The sequence below is a fragment of the Heteronotia binoei genome, chromosome 1, assembly GCF_032191835.1.
Source record: "Heteronotia binoei isolate CCM8104 ecotype False Entrance Well chromosome 1, APGP_CSIRO_Hbin_v1, whole genome shotgun sequence".
Lineage (NCBI taxonomy): Eukaryota > Metazoa > Chordata > Lepidosauria > Squamata > Gekkonidae > Heteronotia > Heteronotia binoei.
The window spans coordinates 36434113-36441713 of record NC_083223.1 but is presented as its reverse complement, the minus strand read 5'-3'; positions in this window follow the sequence as shown (position 1 = coordinate 36441713).

The following is a 7601-nucleotide window of genomic DNA, read 5'->3' as shown; positions in this document are numbered from 1 at the left end:
TGTATACACATACATATTCGTGGAGTTTCTGTTTTCAAAATGAATCCCACTATCTTTTAATTTCACCTCGGAAGACAGAAAGATTCCTTATTGATCCCTGGTTTACATGCATTTCTAATATCTTAAGTATCCACTTCATGCATATGGTGATGCAGCTTCTTGCCAACAAAAAATGTAATGTAATCAATATGTTGGTCTTTAAACTGTTATTTGAAGTATATATATATTGTTTGATATGAGTTTTAAATAATAGGTGTAAAAAATCTAGGTCTGATCCAGTTCCTCCTCTATGCATGCCATCAGTATGCACAAGCCTCCTGTAAGGGGAGCTCTCCCTATGTGGGAGGGCTGCTGACAGAGAAGGAGGTCCAGTGGTAGAGTACCTGTGCATGGAATGACATGCTTAGAACAGAGTAGGAAGAGATGAACTGTTGAGGAACTGGTAGTGCCATCCTAAGCTCAGTTATACCTTCTTACCCATTGACTTCAATGGATATAGATGAGCAGGCCTCGGATTCAGTGGGAGCTCACAGGAGCACAGCTCCTGAACCTTTCTGATAGTTCCACCTCCTCCTTCCCACCTTGTCCATTGAATAGTAGGTACAGCTGCATAACAATCACTGGATGAGCTCCACGACCTTTTTTCCCTACAAAACGACCCCTGTAAATGAGTGTCATTTTGGTTAGGATGACACTGTCTTTGTTGTTTGCTATGGCACTAGAACAGGCTTAAAAATTATAGCGTTTTGGTTAGTAATTCTACTTTTAATTGAAATATTTGCATATTTAAGTCATTGGAAATGGACAGCACCAAGCAAGCATTCTTCTTGCATCTGTCCTAAGAATAAATACCACCAGTTTACAAAAGTAGTAATTAAACATGTCAGGCTTAAGTGTTACTCTTTCTATGAGTTAAATGATAACATGGTTTTTTGTTTCAGTGTTTAAAACACACATATAGTTCAATTTAGGAAAACTTCTTGCTAACTTCTAAAGCTTTATATCTCAGATATATAGCCACGCTATTAGTATCCAATCTTCTATAGCTTCCTCCCTGAAATTCTGGGATATTTTTACAGACACCCCACTGCCCTTTGAATTTCTCCAATCCCTTTATTGATTTCAGTAATCCTTGGGGCTGGCACTGCTGAAACAAGCTGTTCTGCTATTTTTCATTTTTGGCTTGCTTTTATTACTTTACTCGACTCTCTGGCTCGGTTATTGCATTTGTGCATCATTTTGAAATTTACGTCCACTTTAATTGCATTTTTATTTTTCTTCTAAGAGTTATGCTAGAATTATACCCTTGGAGAGGATTTTCAGGAATATATTATCATTTCCATCAAAATGCCTCCTCCCACAACAAACTAATAAATTGAATTATTCTTTTTTTCCCTTTTGATCCTGCAGCATTATGAAACAAATGTTTTCTGATAGATGTGAATTCTTTTTTTTTTTAAATGAGACCGCAAGAACACCTTTCAGATCTGTCTGTTGCATATACTCCTTGGAAGACATGTGTGTTGTGTTCCAACCAGGTTCCCATATGAGTGAGAAGCAGATTCCCCTATATCAGGGCTGGCCCAGCTAGATGCTGTGATCAACTACCATCAGCCACCCCAGAGGGGTAGCAGAGTCCTGGATTTAGTCCCTGTTGTCCCCTTCCCTTCCCAATCTAACATCAGATTATAATCTCTGACACTTCGGGACTGAACATATGCATGACCCACCATGCTTTATGCAGGTATGTTAGGCTCTTTGTGACTAAGGGATTATAAGCAGGAATGCTGAGAACTTCAGTACAAACTTAGTTGGCAAGGGAATTCATCTTTTCCCAAGGGCTGACTACAAAACAGTCAGATGTTTGGCTCACCTTTTAAAAATAATGGCAACTGGCATTTCTGCCTTAGTTTATTTATGGTAAAAATAGTAGCTATATGTTTTAATTGTGGTCTTCAAGTGGAACAGTTGTATCTAAAATGCAATTGCCCACAGAATTTTAAAGTGCTGAATGTTAAAGCTACCAATTAAAAAAAAAATCTTTATGTAGGGTAGCCAAATCCAGTTTGAGAAATTCCTGGAACTTTAAGGTGAATGCTTGGACTAGGGAGAAGGTTTAGCAAGATGTGATATTTTCAATCTTGTGATGTCATGTCTCTTCTTCCTGTGAGGTCTCTTATACCCATCAGAATTCAATATTTAATTTTAAATTACCAACCTCACATCACTTCCCCTGCGGTCTTTTCTCACATTACATCACTTGTTGGCTTCCGCATGTATGTGTTTTATGTATCAGATTAACCCTTTGATTCTAAGGATTTGTGCTGGGCTAGTGCCTATCCAGTTATGATCCATTCGACATAAAAAAAGCTTTGCATATGGTGAAGCACCCTCAAAGAACAGCTCTCAAAATGTTCTTCAGATTTTTCTTGGTGTTAAGGAGAAAAATTAACTCTGTAGACCCATAGGCATCACACCAGCTAAAAACAATCTCATCCCTCTCTCAAGCGCCAATCAGTGCTGGCCTTCAATGGCTTTATAGGTGACAATTTTTTTCTCTGAATATCTATAGTATATCAAATGAGAAATGGTAATACTAGAGCATCCAGTACCTGTAATCTCTTTAGGACTTTCATTTTGCCTGGTCACTGTGATATACTAGAGTTTGCACTGTAAAGCTACCATTTTGGGGGACTGATCTGTGGTCTGAAGATCAATTGTAATTTGAATATAATTTGGTCTGTGCCTTTGGGTAGCTGGAGGAGTATTTTGTGAATACATAATGTTGTAAACACAAAACTGCTAATCCCAAAGGCACTCACAAAACCAGTCTTGTTAAAGCCAGCTCAAAATGATGCAATTTTCAACTGCATTTGCATACTATGAATTAATTCACTAAGAATTATAGCTAATATATACTCATCATTGTGATAAAGGAAAGTGGAATATTGTAGAACATTGCCTGAAATTGAACCAAGGCAGGCCTAACTTTGCTCCTGGTGGTCTGGGCTTTTCTTCACACTTTCTGCAATGGTCACCTCTTCTGGTAAGCTCAGTTAGCCAGGCACACTGACCACGAATTCTACAGCAGTGTAGCATGAATAGCCAGTGTAGCATAGATTTATTTATTTATTTGGTTCACTTATATTCCACCCTTTTCCAGACGGGCTCAGGGCGGATCACATTCAGATAAAAACCAGTCACATCTAATAAAATCAATAAATACAATTTAAAACAACAGCATTACATCAACATCAAATGGCAGAGGCAGGAAGCACATAGTGCAACTTTAGGTGTAGTCATTCAGTGGCCTGAATATAAAAAATTCAAATGACAGATCACTCTGAGGGGAAGGGGCAACCGATGGTATAGGCAACAGAGTAGCAAACTCTCATAACTCTCATGAGTAACTTGTCCTAGACAGTCAAATGTGAATGGCTAGAACAACAAGGGGGGAGCAGGAAAGTTCTCCTCTTTGCCCTTAATACAATCATTTCCCTTATGGAGTTTGTCAGCATTTTGGTAAAGGTCATTGGAAAAATTACTCAAAAAAGGACAGTCTTGTAAACAACAGGAAGAATAACTACTATAAGAACAATTGCATCAGATTGAAAAATGTATACAAGTTCCATGTAGAGGCACTGGATCATACCCACAGCCTCCTTGGTGTGAACCTATTTCTCATGCTCACATAATGGCTGCTGGTAGTCAGCCCCATCATTTCTTCATGCCACATGTTTTAAATGCACAACTGACAGCAGCCAACATTAGCTGAGAGAATCTCACATACCCTAGGATCTAGAGAAGGCCAGGATCTAAAAAAGAAAGCTCTGTAAACTTAAGGGGATTGAAAATGTTTTTTACACCCTCAAAGAACAGCATCTGACTCAACATGACATGCTGCTTTTGAAACAGAAGTGGATTTCAAAGGCATGTTGTGAATAGAGTCATTTTCAAAAATACTATTGGATTAGTGCAACCTCCTATGGAGCACACGGTATCCTGGGCAACAGGCTATATTTTCCTGGACAGGTCTCACTGCTGTATCAAAAATATAGCACCCAGGCCTTATTGCTTCATAAAGATGTGATTTATCACTTGTTTGTTCCATGTTGATATAATTAAATTGGAAAAGTGATGATTGCTTTTGAACATCTGTCTTTCTCTTTCAGATTCTTCAAACTCTGTTGGTTAGGTATATGCTTTGGTTTATCTCAGTGCCCACAACTGTCAAGATAAATGGGTGAGTGGTCCTATGAAATATGACCCAAAGGTAGAAACAGGGCTTGGCCTTAAGCACACAAGCACACACACACACACCAGCAGCAGCAGCAACAACAACAACAGACTATGACAGCTCAAGCTCTAAAGAAATTGTTTTCAGTTTCTTAGTAGGGACAAATAGGTTGCAAACGAGGGAGTCACCCATTTTTTCAGCTGAAAAATAAAAATGGCTAATTTGATAAGATTTTTTTGTTGGCTAACTTCATTTCAAATAACTTTTTTTTTCCTTTTGGAAGCTGTTATGCCTTGGTACTTAGAAAAAAATGTGAGAGGGATATCCACCAAACAAAAGGTAGAAAAATGTGATCTCATTTTAGCACTGAAAGAAAACAAAGGGTTAGATCCATTTGCTAATGGAAGGGATTTTCCTTCTTCATCTCCTGCTGAAATGCTGTATGGGGGGACCCCAGAAACAGTGTGAGGGTAGAGTTGAAGGTCTGTTATGGAAGGGAAGAATTAGCAAAAACTGACCTCTTCTGTTTTCTCATGGAAAGTTACCATGGGGCCCATTGAACAATATTTTTCGGTTTTCTTCTTTAAAGAGCCTCTAGTCCTGATTGAAGGAGCCCTGTGGCACAGAGTAGTAAGCTGCATCGCTATAGTCCAAGCTCTGCTCATGACCTGAGCTGGATCCCAACAGAAGCTGGGTTCAGGTAGCCAGCTCAAGTTTGACTCAGTTTTCCATCCTTCTGAGGTAAGTAAAATTAATACCCAGCTTGCTGGTGGTAAAGTGTAGATGACTGGGGAAGGAAATGGCAAGCCACCCCATAAAAAACCTGCCAAGTTGTGATGTGATGTCACCCCATGGGTCAATAATAACCTGGTGCTTGCATGGGGGACTATCTTTACCTTTTAGTCCTGATTGATGAGAAAACATGGCGTTGCTCCATCCCATCTCCTATTTTGATCTAGACTCAGCAATTAAGTTCATACTAAGTTTACTCTTCAGTTGAGTAAGTTTACTTTCCAATGAAGCCTTGATGAGGAAATGTCAGCCAGTCATCATGCATTGTTAACCTAACAGGCATGGTCAGTCAACACAGACTGTAATCACACTTGGTATGACACTACAAGGATTCCTAATGTCAAGCCTGTAATCATTTTCTGAATTCTGAGAACAAATAGTGCCACAACAAAATGGCTGCCATGGGTGGGTGGGGTGTCACAAAATGGTTGTCATGGGTTTTGTGACCCAATCACAAAATATTGGAAAGTTCTACAAAATGTTAGGAGGTTTCAGGCCAAGCATTCCCCAATGATAGAGGAAGCTGTTTTGAAATGGTTGCTTCATATAGGTACAAAGATGATGCTTTCTTAGCTGTTCTAAATTTGAACAGCTAAATTTGAACACCTAAATTTGAAGTTAAGACATTATTTCATGGCACCAATCATTTGACAGAGCCCCCAAGACTTTCCTTTTTAGCAATTACTGTATTCTAATTTTCCCCCAAAATGGTTTTCTGTCACTCCTCTTGATAACAAATTGGTAGTTTATTGAGATTTGGAACAACCATGTTTTCCACTGCTCTTTAATAAGATGGTTTATGTGGCTCCTAGCCAAATATCTTTATTGAAATATACATTGAGATAGCAAGCAGCATTAAGGCTCACCTCAAGGTAATGTTATGTTAAGATATAATTAACCATTTTATAGCAGCTCATAATTGTTTTCCTTTGCAGGGAGAAAATATTTTGATTTCAGCAATAATTATAGGAAAGCAACGCAGTTAGCAATATTGGTGAGGCTTACACAGAGCATAGAGAGTTTCAATCAAACCAAGAGTGTTTGCAGTTAACTCTGTTTTATCCCTTAAGCGTTTTAACAATTAGCAGTGATTGAGAATTCTCTTATGAGGGTGTGAAAATAATCAATGATTAAATGCATGACTTATAGGAACATATCTAATTCCCATCACATGCTTCCTTTCTAATATTTTAACATAATGGTTTGATATATGTGTGAATGGCCGGGCCCAAGCCCTTTTGCCAGTTGAAAGAGACAGAACAACATATGAAGCTGCCTTTTACTGAGTGAAACCTTTGGTCTCTGCAGGTCAATACTGTTCATTCTGAGTGGCAGCAGCTCTTCAAGGTTTGAGTCAAAGGATCAGCTAGTAAGTGATATGAACAATTGACATCTGCTGGAGACGCCAGGGATGGAACCTGGGATCCTCTGCATGTAAGGTGTTTTATATACTGAATACTATTGGAGTATTGAGGTCAGCATTGCCCTGTCTTACTATATCCAGGGTTTCAGACAGAGGTCCTTCACATCACCCACTAGCTGATCCTTTTCACTGGAGAATTTTTTAACTGGAGTCCACAATTTTTTCCTTAGATTTCAGCATATCTGGCAGGATAATCCAGACCACACTACAAACCAGATAGTGGCTTCTTTAAGAAATGCACTTTTACTTGATCAAAGTTGACCAGGTCTGGGAAGAGTGAAGGCCATGACTTGTAGATTTGATCCATGCTCACTTGTAAAATCCTTCAATTCACAGGGCAGGAATTCACTATTCAAGAAGGCAGCTATAGTTTAGCAGGTTTTGGCTCATTATAGACCTATCCAAAACTTCCCTTTTTGAGAAAGGTTAGTGACAGAACAGTTCCAGAAGTGCTTGGGTGAGTCATCTGCCCTTAACTCTTTTCAATCTGGCTTTGGGACAGGATTTGGAAGAAAGATAGCTTTCATGGTGTTGGTGGATGATCTCCTTCTTCAGGTGGATAAAATAAATCAATATCTTTCATCAGCCTTTGAAACAGTGGACCATGCCACACAGCTGATTTGCCTAAAAAGCTAGGTAGGTCTAGGTGGAGCAGTATTGACATGACTTCAGTCTTTTTTATCAGAGTAATCACAAAAAAATTTCAATAAAAGATTAATCATCCCCTTGAGAATTGACGTTGAGGTTACAAGGTTCTGTGACATCTCCCATCTTGTGTGTGTGTGTGTGTGAATATACAGAAGCATATATATATATACACACACACAATATATGGTTATGTATATGGCTATGTATATCCATGCTTCAGTATATTCATGCTTCAGTAACACCAGGGCTAAATCACTATAGCATGCTCTACAAGGGTCTGTTGAAAATGATACAGAAACTTCAAATGGTGCAAAAATGCAAAAGCCCCTTTTTATCAGAGGCAAACTGTATTACTTTATTTTGTTATCTCTTCACTGGCTAGCTATTCATTTTTGGGTCCATTCAAAGTGCTGGTGCTCAACTTTAAAATACTTTCTGAACTGGGACTCACATTCTTGAAGGACTGCCGGTCTCTGCATGTTCCTGTGCAGCAACTTTCCT